The sequence below is a fragment of the Eptatretus burgeri genome, chromosome 1 (assembly GCF_056783735.1).
Source record: "Eptatretus burgeri isolate ZD-2024b chromosome 1, Ebu_testis_v1, whole genome shotgun sequence".
NCBI lineage: Eukaryota > Metazoa > Chordata > Myxini > Myxiniformes > Myxinidae > Eptatretus > Eptatretus burgeri.
Window position 1 is genome coordinate 42,454,854 of NC_140961.1, and position 17,115 is coordinate 42,471,968.

Consider the following 17,115-nt stretch of genomic DNA (forward strand, 5'->3'; position numbering starts at 1 on the left):
TTCCAATGTCCTGATCTAACATGTTATAACATTATGCATTGTCTGATCCTTCCAATGTCCTGATCTAACATGTTATAATATCATGCACGGTTTGATCCTTCCAATGTCCTGATCTAACATGTTATAATATCATGCACGGTTTGATCCTTCCAATGCCCAGATCTAACATGTTATAATATCATGCACGGTTTGATCCTTCCAATTTCCTGATCTTACATGTTCTAATATCATGCACGGTTTGATCCTTCCAATGTCCTGATGTAACATTATAATAGCATGCATGGTTTGATCCTTCCAATGTCCTGATGTAACATATTATAATTGCATGCACGGTTTGATCCTTCCAATGACCTGATGTAACATGTTATTATATCATGCATCGTCTGATCCTTCCAATGTCCTGATGTAACATATTATAATAGCATGCACGGTTTGATCCTTCCAATGTCCTGATGTAACATGTTATGATATCATGCTTTGCCTGATCCTTCCAATGTCCTGATGTTACATATTATAATATCATGTTTGTTTGATCTTTCCAATGTCCTGATCTTACATGTTATATCATGCATTGTCTGATCCTTCCAATGTCCTGATCTTACATGTTATATCATGCATTGTCTGATCCTTCCATTGTCCTGATCTAACATGTTCTAATATCATATACGGTTTGATCCTTCCAATTTCCTGATCTAACATGTTATTATATCATGCACAGTTTGATCCTTCCAATTTCCTGATCTAACCTGTTATTATATCATGCACGGTTTGATCCTTGCAATGTCCTGATCTAACATGTTATAATATCATGCATCGTCTGATCCTTCCAATGTCCTGATGTAACATGTTATAATAGCATGCACGGTTTGATCCTTCCAATGACCTGATGTAACATGTTATTATATCATGCATCGTCTGATCCTTCCAATTTCCTGATGTAACATATTATAATAGCATGCACGGTTTGATCCTTCCAATGTCCTGATGTAACATGTTATAATATCATGCTTTGTCTGATCCTTCCAATGTCCTGATGTAACATATTATAATAGCATGCACGGTTTGATCCTTCCAATGTCCTGATCTAACATGTTATAATATCATGCATTGTCTGATCCTTCCAATGTCCTGATCTAACATGTTATAATATCATACATGGTTTGATCCTTCCAATTTCCTGATCTAACATGTTATTATATCATGCACGGTTTGACCCTTCCATTTTCCTGATCTAATGTGTGAAAATATTGTTGCAGATTCGCGCCCGCCGGCGTGCTGACGGCCACGTAACTCGAATCGCGGCACGTCGTCCACCGGACGGACAATCCAGTCGTGACCCTCTCGGACTAACGCCGCGAACCAGTCACGGGTGGACCTTTCGGTCTCACCGCGATCGTGCCAATCGGCCCCCGCGTGGGATAGGGTTGCTCGCCAAATTCGACCTACCTAAGTACCCACACGGAGGGTAGACCGGGCGATCGCACCTCGCCGCAGGTCGACTTCGGACACGGGCCACTTAAGCGACCCGTTCCGTACTATCGGGATAACCGAGCGGTGTTATTCGTCGGCCTCGACGGTTCGATTAATTATCGGGCGTCTTAGCCCACGACCAACCCTTTACGTGAAGCAAGATGGGGATTCAATGAAAGAAATGACGAAGCGAAGCGGGAAAACAGTTCAACAATAAGCACATTTATTTCGCGATGAACGGAAAGCACACATATACAATTCCACCAAAAGCACATGTAAAAGAAGAAGACAATGCAATATTATACAAAAAGCAAATGCAACAATGCAGATCTATCCGACTACCGGGCACATGGCAACACTTATACAATTTTACTTCACAGACGGCGCCGACAACACACATTCCCAAAGCAAAAGAAAAGAGAACCACCCTCCAGGATGAGGGGGGTAGGCGGGCCTGGGGCCGAGACCGTGTCGGGCCTACCCGTCTGATGATGAGACGCGGAGCGGCGGTGGTGCCTCAACTCCGCGGGCCTCGCGGACAGTGTCTGGTAGGGGGTGGGAAGGGGGCCCCCTTTGTCGCACTATCTCAGCGCGGGGGGGAACAGGAGGGGGTTGCTGATGCTCGGGGGAGGGAGGATTTAACCCTGTCTCGGGTCCCGCGACGAGCGTCTCCACCACGACCTCGGTCGCGCCGCCGGCCTCTCCCTCCGCAGTTCCCCGAATCCGACGCGAGCACCCCCTCAACCGCCTTCGCCGCCGCCGCCTCTCCACAGCTTCGTCCGATCGCCCTCTCCGTCTCCTCTCTTGACTCGTCCCAACTCTTCACTGGCTCCGCGAACTCCCAACTGCGAACTCCCTCTCAACTCCCAACTCAACTCCCTCCACTTCCAACTGAACTCGTCTGACGAACGCAGTCGTTTTTATCAGCCCCGTGGCTTCGCTCTTTCATCTTTGACCCTCTGCCTCCGACCTTTCACCTCGCTTCCCATTGGCCCGAGGAAAAGTGGGCGTGAATGCTTTTTGATCCATGAATTTGCATATAGCGACCGCCCTCCAACGCCCTGGAGGCGGGGCCAAATCGCCCGTCGCTCACCGATTGGATGGAACAAAAGTGGGCGTGAGTCGTTTTTGATCCGTTTTTCTTCGGAAAGTCCGTGATGTTTTTGAACACGCTGCTCGGTGCGCGCCCCGCACGAGTCCAGCATCGGTGCCCACGAGTGGCGCGAGATGACGGTGATGCGATGGTGGCGAGTTGTGACGGTAAAGGTCGTGGCGGTTGTGGTGAAGCGGCGTTGTGGTTGGTGGTTGTTGTTGTGATGGCCGCGTTGTGGTTGGTGGTTGTTGTGTGATGGCTGTTGAGACGTGGTTGGTGGTGGTAATAATGGCGGCTGGTCCAAAATAAAGATAGTAAAAGAAAAACGGCTATCCTGAAGAGTCGCAGCCCTCATGAATGACATTTATTCCCTCTAGACAACGGGTTTGGGCCTAACTACACATATACTTACCGAGATATCTCACCTAAGGGACCTGAATGGTGGTTTGCGAATTTGGTCAACCACAACACCACCCCCTCCCCTTTTTACAGACTCGTCCCGAGTCGTCAAATTTTCGTGTGCCATCATGTGTAGTTTTCCCCTAGTACATTTTACCTACGGATCCCTGAGTGCGACATTCATGGTATTCGTGTCCCCAAAATAAATAACCTGAGGGCTGCGTAACTACCTAAACAAACTCACTCACACGGACGACTTAAATAAAATTGCCGGCGCAAAGACAAACATGCCGGGGGCGCACTCATATGTACAGTACATCTTAACCTTAACTTACAAATTTTACACTAAACCATGGCCCAGGATCACTGAACTCTGCAAAAAGAAAGCAGTTAGCAGGGAGCCAGGCTGCCCGCATGCAGTCTCTGGCTCAAAACAATGCAGGTGACAGGGAACGTGGCCGGCTGCTCACACGCAGTCCAAGGCCTTCCCTTTTGAACTGAACGCAGTGAACCACAACGGTGCATGGGCTGCACAACGCAGTCTCCGTGCCAGCTCAAGTGGCACACGCAATGAGCACAACGAATGGATGGATGAATGGTTTGAACTGAACGCAGTGAACCACAACGGTGCATGGGCTGCACAACGCAGTCTCCGTGCCAGCTCAAGTGGCACACGCAATGAACACAACGGATGGATGGATGGACACAAACACGGTGCACGGGCCGCCACTGCAGGCCCGTGTTGTAGCTGCCAACAGGGCAGTTCTTGCAGCTTGCAAACTGTTGCCTTGCGGATCCTGGCGCACATGGAAATGAACAGGGGGGGGGGGGGAAAGCAAAAATTGAACGGGGCTGGTGAACATGGGCAGTGGGCATGGCATGGCAAAGGCAGCAGGCAAACACAGCCTGCAGAAGAAGGAGGCCGCTGCAGGCAAACACAGCCAGCAGATGAAGTGGCCGGCACAGGCCTTGAAGCAAAACACGGCCAGCCGATGGCACAGGCCTTGCAGCAAAACAACAGCTGCCGATGAAGTTGGCCAGCCTTTGCCGTTCCGTGGAGGTTGGTGGAGGGAGAGCGGTGGTGCTGGCCACTCGGAAGGCGGGCTCGAACCTACCTACCTGTCTCCCTCCCAACCTATCGCCTTTGCCTGTCACTGTACATACCCACTCCCTTAATTTGTCAAACCCCAATTTAGCCCCGACTTATTTTTTTGTTGTTTTTATTTTTTACTTCCCCACTATAAATCGTCCCCTAACCCCCTGTACTGTCTTTGTTCGGCTAACCTATCCTGTCACCTAGCCTACTCCCAACCCCTACGTTCCCTTCCCGGAGGGGAATAAGGGAGAGCTAACGTCCTGTGTCGAGGCCCAACGAAGCCTCAGAATGGCCTCCCCAGAGTTCAGCGATCTATAACCAAAGTGGGTCCAGCGGCCCACAACGAGAGCGAGGGGATGGATGGTGCGGAGGGGTACACTTCCTAATCTACCCAATCCATTTAACTGTTAAACTACCCCGGGGCTTTCAACAAGCGCCTCTCGCTTAAACTATTGGTTCTATAAACCCAGATTCCCGTCGCCTGTGTTGGTGTCCTTACAATTTCGGGCCTCGCCCCCCAATTTTCTCTCCGTGCCCTCACACGGTCTCATGGCTGGGACACGTGGCTCCCTTTGGCAGGCACGACCCTCTGCCGATTCTCCGACGATGGCACCCCCGGGCACTACACTGCCTCCGAGCCTACCAGCTCCCTAAACACCGGGGAGTGCCCCCCATGGCACCTCCCCTGAAACGCACACGTGGCAGGCTGGCTTCCCAGGCCCCTTTCCGAGGGTCACCCGTGCCCACAACACTGCCCACGCGGCTAATGGCGCCCCGGGCCCCCGCACCAAGCAGGCGCACCCGTGCCCACTAAGCTATCCCGGCCCCCATGGGCCCTTGGCCTACTACGGCCGACTAGCCTGGTGCCCGGGGTACCCACTCAGCGATACTCACCTTTCGCAGCCACGCTCCCAAGCCCGTCAACAGGGCTCCTGCACCCCTCCAAACGGGTTTCGAGCCTACTTTCCCACCAACAACAAAACAACCTCCATTTTTCAATTTGACTAACCCCCTAACTCAGTCTACACTGACCCCGGGGTCCCTTGGGCGGGAGTCACTCCTCCCCCCAATCACTCATCGCACCATGCATTCCCCATTCGCTCCACTCACACAGACCCGCTGGCCTCACTCACTCACCAAGCACATGCTCCCACTTCACTCACCAACTCTCTTCAACACACACACCACTGAACTCTGCCATCCTCCTAACTACATCCCCTAACTAACTTGTGCTCCCACGTCGTCCCTTAAACTACAGCACGTTCCTTTTAACACTACGTAGCTAAGCTACGTCCCCACTACACATTCACTGTCTGTCACTGTTCTCAAATGTCCCAAAAATTATTTACCCAACCTAAATCTGGCTACAATCCCTCTAACTAATCCATTTCACGGGCCCCATGAGGACTTACTCCTGCCCCATGGAGCCGGTCTAGCTAAGCTAACCCTTCCCCCTAACTAGTTTCCATCCTGTGCCCAGGCCAAGGGGGTCTTCCACCCCTTGCCCAGGAATCCTGTGCACCCGAAAGTGAGGCTTGCTTTTTTTTTTTTTTTTTCATGCGCAGCACCAGCGCGGCAACTCGCGCACTTTGCACCTGCCCGTGACGTCATGCAGCTGCACGTGTTCCTCGTCCCTCCTTGGACGGTACCATCCGGCAGGGATACCCCTCCTGCCGGATTCCAACCCCACGTGCAGCCATGGCATCACCGTGCGCATAAAAAAAACACAAGCCCCACGTCTCGAGGGGTTCCCACTCGAACACATGTGCTTTGCCCGTTGGAGCTTAACACACACGATCGCGTGGAGAACCTGTCCGGTCCAAATCCATAATCCTGCCTAAACTTTGTCCGTCCGCGGGATCGGCAAATCCACCGCTGGCGTTTCCGGACCGGGACTTCACTCTCGCAAGCGAGCACGTGGGGGCCTCGTGCGTTGCACAGCACGGACCTCGTGCTCAATGCTGGGTGAACCCGGCACGGTCCCCGAAACAACTACAGCCGCTACTCGGCTTCCTTTCCTCTGTCGCCGTCGTCGTCGCCATTCAACACACGCACACCTGCGTGTTACGACGCTCACACTCCATTCCATTACATTCACACCGGGAGACGCGGCTGCGTGCTCCCGCATGCCAACCGACATCTCCCACACATACCGCTCTCTCACACACACGGTCTCCCTTGCACACAGCGACCTTGCACACGGCCATTCACTCACGCATGCCACCTCTCTCGCACACGTGGCTCCACGCACTCGCGGCCTTTCACTCACTCGTGCCTCACTCATACACCGTGCCTCACTCACACACCGCGTGCTGGGAAGCACGTACTCTGGCACCATCACCACCACACCACTCACACACGGGGTCGCTTCCACACACGGGGACGCACTCACACCTTGCACCACACACACAGGGACAACCACACTGGGGATTCGTGTCCCCACAAGGGTCTCCGGGGCCTCTATACCCCCCCAAGCTCTCCGTGCACCTGTCCACAGCACCCGTCCCCTCAACCTCGCAAAGCACGACCGAACTCACCTGGTCGTGACTCGCCTCAAGGGGGCATACTCCCTCCCCTCGTTCCTGGAGGAGGCTATCCTGCTGCTCGCACCGGGCCTCCACCCAGTCCACCAGCTCACCCCCATTGTCCTCCACTACCTCCGTGTGTGTGTGTGTGCGTCACTTACCCCGTCTTCATCGTGTAGTCTTCCCTCTATTTTTTCTGTCTCCCGCGTCTCTATACATTTATAAGTTTCTGTTGTCCCCTCCGGTCTATTAGTCTCCGCTTCTTTCTGGCGTCTTTCCCTTATCTTTATGTAGGTCAACCTTGCTTTCTCCTTAAATCGCTCCCGTCCTTCCCTGTTTTTCACTCCTTGCTCTTTCACGATCTCCGCGTACCTCATCCTTGCTTTCCGTCTTAATTGTTCTCTTCTCTCCCTCGCAATTCCTTTCACCTCGTCTCTTGTCTCCCGTGTCTCTATACATTTTCTCTCCTTGTTCCTTATTTCTGTGTCTTCCTGGTTCCTTTTTCCTTCCCATCTGAGTCGTTCTTTCTCTCTGAGCCCCATTAGCTGTTCTTTCTCCCTCCGGAGCTCCTCAATCTCCGTTGACTCCAGTCTCGCTCTCCGTTTTAGTTGTTCAATTTCACACTCATATAGTTGTTGTTTTCTCTCCCACTGTTCCTCCTGCTCTTTGTTTTCCATCTCATTGTTTCTTTCAATTGGCTCATTTCCTTCCTGTGTTTCATTCGCTGTTCTCTCACTACTCTTCCTCGTTTCCTCTCCTGTCCTTCCTTCTCCAGTTTCATGGTTTTCTTCATTTGGTTAATCTCCTTTTTGTGTTTCATTTGCTGCTGTCTAATTACTCTTCCTCGTTTCCTCTCCTGTCTTTCCTTATCCAGTTTCATGGTTTTCTTCATTTGGTTCATCTCCATTTTGTGTTTCATTTGCTGCTGTCTAATTACTCTTCCTCGTTTCCTCTCCTGTCTTTCCTTATCCAGTTTCATGGTTTTCTTCATTTGGTTCATCTCCATTTTGTGTTTCATTCGCTGTTCTTTGTCTATCTCCTCGTACTCCAGCCTCAGCTTTTCTTTCAATTGGTCAACCTCAGATTCATGTTCTTTTTGTTTTCTATTCCATTGTTCCTCTCGTTCTTCCCTCTCCAATCTCCTTGTGTCCTTCAATCTCCTGATTTCTCCTTCCTGCTTCAACTTCTCCTCGTATTCCAACCTATTTTTTTCCTTTTGTCGTTCAGTTTCAAATTCATACTCTTTGAGTTTTTTATTCCACTGTCTCTCTTGTTCCTCGTTCTGCAATCTCATCGTTTCCTTCAATTGACGGATTTCTTTCTCCTGTCTCATTCCTTGTTCTTTGTATTTCCTATTCCACTGTCTCCCTTGTTCCTCATTCTGCAATCTCGTTATTTCTTTCAGTTGGCTGACTTCCTTCTCCTGTCTGATTTGTTCTTCCTTCATTACTCTTTTTTGCATCTCATTCTGCAATCTCGTGGTTTCCTTCAGTTGGCTGATTTCCTTCTCCTGTCTCATTCCTTGTTCTTTCAGTACTCTTTCTTGTTCCTCATTCTTTAATCTGGCCTTCGCTTCCAGCTGTTCGATCTGTACAGTGTGGTTTCTTAAAGTTTCATTTTCCGTTCTCTTCCTTTCCTCTTTTAACACTCTCAGTTCGTTTTGTAGTTCCCTCTCTTTGTTCTGGTGTTTCTGTAACTCAGAAACTTTCTTTTCCAATTCCTTTCTCATCTCTGCACACTCCGACTTTGTTCTAATTGTTCAATTGTTCAATCTGCTCAGTGTGGCTTCTAATTGTTCAATCTGCTCAGTGTGGTTCCTTAACGTTTCATTCTCTGTTCTCTTCCTTTCCTCTTTTAACATCCTCAGTTCGTCTTGTAATCCTCTTTCTTTGTTTTCGTGTTTCAGTATCTCAGAAGTTTTTGTTTCCAATTCCTTTCTCAATTTGCGTGCTTCTTCACTCATTTCATCTCTTCTTTCCACCGCTTCCCTCCTCAATTCGTCCCTTTTTTACTGTATTCATTTAGTTTTTTCTGCCATTCCTTTCCCATTCTAATCTCCCCTTCCAGGATTTCTCTTTTAAACTGGCTTGCCCTTACCTCTCGCTTCAGTAGTTCCAATTCTCCATCTTGTTCGCGTTTTTCCTTTTCGAGCTTTGTTTTCCTTTCTCCTTCCTCCCTCAATTCTCCCTGCAGTTCTTCGAACTGTTCTGACTTTTCCAGCAATTCCTCCGCCCTTTCCTCGAGCTGTCTCTCTCCTCTTTTTATCTTCCATTCTAGGCTTTCTCTTTCCTGATTGCCTGTTCTTATCTCTTCCTTCAATTGTTCCAACTCCCCATCGTGTTCACATTTTTTCTCTTCCAACTGTATTTCCCTCACTCTCCACTCCAGTTCTTTGAACCGCCTTGCTTGCTCCAATAATTTTTCCATTAATTGTTTTACTTCCAAGTCGTGCTCCTTTTGTTTCTTTTCGAGCTCGGTTTTCCATTCTTCCTCCCATTGTTTCCTTTCCTGGGAGATACCAATCTGCTGTTCCTCTATTCTTTTGTTCAGTTTGCTCTTCGCATATTCCAACTGGCGGGTATAAAACACTACCAAATTCTTTTTCCCACGTAATTTGTCGACTCTATTGGCCAAGTCATGTTTTTGCCACCGAATTCGTTCCAGTAAATCGTCCAATCGCTGTGTCCCCCCGTACACGTAATTTTTCTGAAGTGCGTCTGCGTGCCGTTGTGACTCGTCCACTCCACGTTGCACCTCCTCGATATATTCTTCATAACGCTTCACCTTTTCCAAGACATCCCCCAATTGTGCCTGAAGCCTGCCAATGCTCTCATAGTCATCCTGCCACGCCTGCCATGGCACATGCCGTGACCACGTGCCTTGAACCGGTGACTGGGAGCTCACGCCTCGTGCTGTGCCATTAATATCAGCCCGCTCCGTGCTGCCATTGTGCGACTCCGTTTGCCGGCAAAGTTCGTGCTCAAGCCGCTCCCACTGACCACAGTTAGTGGTGGGGTTATAATTATAAAAAGAACCGACCTGGGCCATGGATCCTACATGACGACACATACCTAATACCCCCGGCTCCCGCTCGCCTTGAGACGCCATCTTATTTCTCGTAAAGGGTTAATTTAGCTCGCTCGTAATTTGGAGGGAATCGGGGGTCGCTCCTCTCACCCCTGGACCGATTCCCGTGAATTTAACTGGAGACAGGAGAGCCCGTTTTCCCGTTCTCCGATACCAGTGCCGCGAGGAGGGCGATGGGTTTATATCGCACGACCTGACACCAGTGTTGCAGATTCGCGCCCGCCGGCGTGCTGACGGCCACGTAACTCGAATCGCGGCACGTCGCCCACCGGACGGACAATCCAGTCGTGACCCTCTCGGACTAACGTCGGGAACCAGTCACGGGTGGACCTTTCGGTCTCACCGCGATCGTGCCAATCGTCCCCCGCGTGGGATAGGGTTGCTCGCCAAATTCGACCTACCTAAGTACCCACACGGAGGGTAGACCGGGCGATCGCACCTCGCCGCAGGTCGACTTCGGACACGGGCCACTTAAGCGACCCGTTCCGTACTATCGGGATAACCGAGCGGTGTTATTCGTCGGCCTCGACGGTTCGATTAATTATCGGGCGTCTTAGCCCACGACCAACCCTTTACGTGAAGCAAGATGGGGATTCAATGAAAGAAATGACGAAGCGAAGCGGGAAAACAGTTCAACAATAAGCACATTTATTTCGCGATGAACGGAAAGCACACATACAATTCCACCAAAAGCACATGTAAAAGAAGAAGAAAATGCAATATTATACAAAAAGCAAATGCAACAATGCAGATCTATCCGACTACCGGGCACACGGCAACACTTATACAATTTTACTTCACAGACGGCGCCGACAACACACATTCCCAAAGCAAAAGAAAAGAGAACCACCCTCCAGGATGAGGGGGGTAGGCGGGCCTGGGGCCGAGACCGTGTCGGGCCTACCCGTCTGATGATGAGACGCGGAGCGGCGGTGGTGCCTCAACTCCGCGGGCCTCGCGGACAGTGTCTGGTAGGGGGTGGGAAGGGGGCCCCCTTTGTCGCACTATCTCAGCGCGGGGGGAAACAGGAGGGGGTTGCTGATGCTCGGGGGAGGGAGGATTTAACCCTGTCCTGGGTCCCGCGACGAGCGTCTCCACCACGACCTCGGTCGCGCCGCCGGCCTCTCCCTCCGCAGTTCCCCGAATCCGACGCGAGCACCCCCTCAACCGCCTTCGCCGCCGCCGCCTCTCCACAGCTTCGTCCGATCGCCCTCTCCGTCTCCTCTCTTGACTCGTCCCAACTCTTCACTGGCTCCGCGAACTCCCAACTGCGAACTCCCTCTCAACTCCCAACTCAACTCCCTCCACTTCCAACTGAACTCGTCTGACGAACGCAGTCGTTTTTATAAGCCCCGTGGCTTCGCTCTTTCATCTTTGACCCTCTGCCTCCGACCTTTCACCTCGCTCCCCATTGGCCCGAGGAAAAGTGGGCGTGAATGCTTTTTGATCCATGAATTTGCATATAGCAACCGCCCTCCAACGCCCTGGAGGCGGGGCCAAATCGCCCGTCGCTCACCGATTGGACGGAACAAAAGTGGGTGTGAGTCGTTTTTGATCCGTTTTTCTTCGGAAAGTCCGTGATGTTTTTGAACACGCTGCTCGGTGCGCGCCCCGCACGAGTCCAGCATCGGTGCCCACGAGTGGCGCGAGATGACGGTGATGCGATGGTGGCGAGTTGTGACGGTAAAGGTCGTGGCGGTTGTGGTGAAGCGGCGTTGTGGTTGGTGGTTGTTGTGATGGCCGCGTTGTGGTTGGTGGGTGTGTGATGGATGTTGAGACGTGGTTGGTGGTGGTAATAATGGCGGCTGGTCCAAAATAAAGATAGTAAAAGAAAAACGGCTATCCTGAAGAGTCGCAGCCCTCATGAATGACATTTATTCCCTCTAGACAACGGGTTTGGGCCTAACTACACATATACTTACCGAGATATCTCACCTAAGGGACCTGAATGGTGGTTTGCCAATTTGGTCAACCACAACAATATCATGCACAGTTTGATCCTTCCAATGTCCTGATCTAACATGTTATAATATCAGGCATCGTCTGATCCTTCCAATGTCCTGATGTAACATATTATAATATCATGCACGGTTTGATCCTTCCAATGACCTGATGTAACATGTTATTATATCATGCATCGTCTGATCCTTCCAATGTCCTGATGTAACATATTATAATAGCGTGCACGGTTTGATCCTTCCAATGTCCTGATGTAACATGTTATAATTTCATGCTTTGCCTGATCCTTCCAATGTCCTGATGTAACATGTTATACTATCATGCTTTGTCTGATCCTTGCAATGTCCTGATGTAACATGTTATAATATCATGCTTTGCCTGATCCTTCCAATGTCCTGATGTTACATATTATAATATCATGTTTGTTTGATCTTTCCAATGTCCTGATCTTACATGTTATATCATGCATTGTCTGATCCTTCCAATGTCCTGATCTTACATGTTATATCATGCATTGTCTGATCCTTCCATTGTCCTGATCTAACATGTTCTAATATCATATACGGTTTGATCCTTCCAATTTCCTGATCTAACATGTTATTATATCATGCACGGTTTGATCCTTCCAATTTCCTGATCTAACCTGTTATTATATCATGCACGGTTTGATCCTTGCAATGTCCTGATCTAACATGTTATAATATCATGCATCGTCTGATCCTTCCAATGTCCTGATGTGACATATTATAATAGCGTGCACGGTTTGATCCTTCCAATGTCCTGATGTAACATGTTATAATTTCATGCTTTGCCTGATCCTTCCAATGTCCTGATGTAACATGTTATAATATCATGCTTTGTCTGATCCTTGCAATGTCCTGATGTAACATGTTAAAATATCATGCTTTGTTTGATCCTGCCAATGTCCTGATCTAACATATGATAATATAATGCATTGTCTGATCCTTCCAATGACCTGATATAACATGTTATAATATCATGCATTGTCTGATCCTTCCAATGTCCTGATCTAACATGTTATAATATCATACATGGTTTGATCCTTCCAATTTCCTGATCTAACATGTTATTATATCATGCACGGTTTGATCCTTCCATTTTCCTGATCTAATGTGTGAAAATATCATGCACAGTTTGATCCTTCCAATGTCCTGATCTAACATGTTATAATATCAGGCATCGTCTGATCCTTCCAATGTCCTGATGTAACATATTATAATATCATGCACGGTTTGATCCTTCCAATGACCTGATGTAACATGTTATTATATCATGCATCGTCTGATCCTTCCAATGTCCTGATGTAACATGTTATAATATCATGCTTTGTCTGATCCTTGCAATGTCCTGATGTAACATGTTATAATATCATGCTTTGCCTGATCCTTCCAATGTCCTGATGTTACATATTATAATATCATGTTTGTTTGATCTTTCCAATGTCCTGATCTTACATGTTATATCATGCATTGTCTGATCCTTCCAATGTCCTGATCTTACATGTTATATCATGCATTGTCTGATCCTTCCATTGTCCTGATCTAACATGTTCTAATATCATATACGGTTTGATCCTTCCAATTTCCTGATCTAACATGTTATTATATCATGCACGGTTTGATCCTTCCAATTTCCTGATCTAACCTGTTATTATATCATGCACGGTTTGATACTTGCAATGTCCTGATCTAACATGTTATAATATCATGCATCGTCTGATCCTTCCAATGTCCTGATGAAACATGTTATAATAGCATGCACGGTTTGATCCTTCCAATGACCTGATGTAACATGTTATTATATCATGCATCATCTGATCCTTCCAATTTCCTGATGTAACATGTTATAATATCATGCATCGTCTGATCCTTCCAATGACCTGATGTAACATGTTATAATATCATGCTTTGTCTGATCCTTCCAATGTCCTGATGTAACATATTATAATAGCATGCACGGTTTGATCCTTCCAATTTCCTGATCTAACCTGTTATTATATCATGCACGGTTTGATCCTTCCAATGTCCTGATCTAACATGTTATAATATCATGCATCGTCTGATCCTTCCAATGACCTGATGTAACATGTTATTATATCATGCATCGTCTGATCCTTCCAATGTCCTGATGTAACATATTATAATAGCATGCACGGTTTGATCCTTCCAATGTCCTGATGTAACATGTTATAATATCATGCTTTGCCTGATCCTTCCAATGTCCTGATGTAACATGTTATAATATCATGCTTTGTCTGATCCTTCCAATGTCCTGATGTAACATATTATAATAGCATGCACGGTTTGATCCTTCCAATGTCCTGATCCAACATGTTATAATATCATGCACGGTTTGATCCTTCCAATGTCCTGATCTAACATGTTATAATATCATGCACGGTTTGATCCTTCCAATGTCCTGATCTAACATGTTATAATATCATGCACCGTTTGATCCTTCCAATGTCCTGATGTAACATGTTATAATTTCATGCTTTGCCTGATCCTTCCAATTTCCTGATCTAACATGTTATAATATCATGCACGGTTTGATCCTTCCAATGTCCTGATCTAACATGTTATAATATCATGCACGGTTTGATCCTTCCAATGTCCTGATCTAACATGTTATAATATCATGCATTGTCTGATCCTTCCAATGACCTGATGTAACATGTTATAATATCATGCACGGTTTGATCCTTCCAATGTCCCGATCTAACATGTTATAATATCATGCACGGTTTGATCCTTCCAATGTCCTGATCTAACATGTTATAATATCATGCACGGTTTGATCCTTCCAATGTCCTGATCTAACATGTTATAATATCATGCATTGTCTGATCCTTCCAATGACCTGATGTAACATGTTATAATATCATGCACGGTTTGATCCTTCCAATGACCTGATGTAACATGTTATAATATCATGCATTTCTGATCCTTCCAATGTCCTGATTTAACATGTTATAACATCAAGCAATGTCTGATCCTTCCAATGACCTGATCTAACATGTTATTATATCATGCACGGTTTGATCCTTCCAATTTCCTGATCTAACATGTTATAATATCATGCACGGTTTGATCCTTCCAATGTCCTGATCTAACATGTTATAATATCATGCACGGTTTGATCCTTCCAATGTCCTGATCTAACATGTTATAATATCATGCACGGTTTGATCCTTCCAATGTCCTGATCTAACATGTTATAATATCATGCACGGTTTGATCCTTCCAATGTCCTGATCTAACATGTTATAATATCATGCACGGTTTGATCCTTCCAATGTCCTGATCTAACATGTTATAATATCATGCACGGTTTGATCCTTCCAATTTCCTGATCTTACATGTTCTAATATCATGCACGGTTTGATCCTTCCAATTTCCTGATCTAACATGTTATTATATCATGCACGGTTTGATCCTTCCAATGTCCTGATCTAACATGTTATAATATCATGCATCGTCTGATCCTTCCAATGACCTGATGTAACATGTTATAATATCATGCTTTGCCTGATCCTTCCAATGTCCTGATGTAACATGTTATAATATCATGCACGGTTTGATCCTTCCAATTTCCTGATCTAACATGTTATAATATCATGCTTTGTCTGATCCTTCCAATGTCCTGATGTAACATATTATAATAGCATGCACAGTTTGATCCTTCCAATGTCCTGATCTAACATGTTATAATATCATGCATTGTCTGATCTTTCCAATGTCCTGATCTAACATGTTATAATATCATACATGGTTTGATCCTTCCAATTTCCTGATCTAACATGTTATTATATCATGCACGGTTTGATCCTTCCATTTTCCTGATCTAATGTGTGAAAATATCATGCACAGTTTGATCCTTCCAATGTCCTGATCTAACATGTTATAATATCAGGCATCCTCTGATCCTTCCAATGTCCTGATGTAACATGTTATAACGTTATGTATTGTCTGATCCTTCCAATGTCCTGATCTAACATGTTATAATATCATGCACGGTTTGATCCTTCCAATGTCCTGATCTAACATGTTATAATATCATGCACGCTTTGATCCTTCCAATGTCCTGATCTAACATGTTATAATATCATGCACGGTTTGATCCTTCCAATGTCCTGATCTAACATGTTATAATATCATGCACGGTTTGATCCCTCCAATTTCCTGATCTTACATGTTCTAATATCATGCACGGTTTGATCCTTCCAATGTCCTGATCTAACATGTTATAACGTTATGTATTGTCTGATCCTTCCAATGTCCTGATCTAACATGTTATAATATCATGCACGGTTTGATCCTTCCAATGTCCCGATCTAACATGTTATAATATCATGCACGGTTTGATCCTTCCAATGTCCTGATCTAACATGTTATAACGTTATGTATTGTCTGATCCTTCCAATGTCCTGATCTAACATGTTATAATATCATGCACGGTTTGATCCTTCCAATGTCCTGATCTAACATGTTATAATATCATGCACGCTTTGATCCTTCCAATGTCCTGATCTAACATGTTATAATATCATGCACGGTTTGATCCTTCCAATGTTCTGATCTAACATGTTATAATATCATGCACGCTTTGATCCTTCCAATTTCCTGATCTTACATGTTCTAATATCATGCACGGTTTGATCCTTCCAATGTCCTGATGTAACATATTATAATAGCATGCACGGTTTGATCCTTCCAATGTCCTGATCTAACATGTTATAATATCATGCACGGTTTGATCCTTCCAATGTCCCGATCTAACATGTTATAATATCATGCACGGTTTGATCCTTCCAATGTCCTGATGTAACATGTTATAATATCATGCTTTGCCTGATCCTTCCAATGTCCTGATGTTACATATTATAATATCATGTTTGTTTGATCTTTCAAATGTCCTGATCTTACATGTTATATCATGCATTGTCTGATCCTTCCAATGTCCTGATCTAACATGTTATAAGATCATATACGGTTTGATCCTTCCAACTTCCTGATCTAACATGTTATTATATCATGCACGGTTTGATCCTTCCAATTTCCTGATCTCACCTGTTATTATATCATGCACGGTTTGATCCTTCCAATGTCCTGATCTAACATGTTATCATATCATGCATTGTCTGATCCTTCCAATGTCCTGATCTAACATGTTATAATATCATACATGGTTTGATCCTTCCAATTTCCTGATCTAACACGTTATTATATCATGCACGGTTTGATCCTTCCAATTTCCTGATCTAACATGTTATTATATCATGCACGGTTTGATCCTTCCAATTTCCTGATCTCACCTGTTATTATATCATGCACGGTTTGATCCTTCCAATGTCCTGATCTAACATGTTATAATATCATGCATCGTCTGATCCTTCCAATGACCTGATGTAACATGTTATAATATCATGCTTTGCCTGATCCTTCCAATGTCCTGATGTAACATGT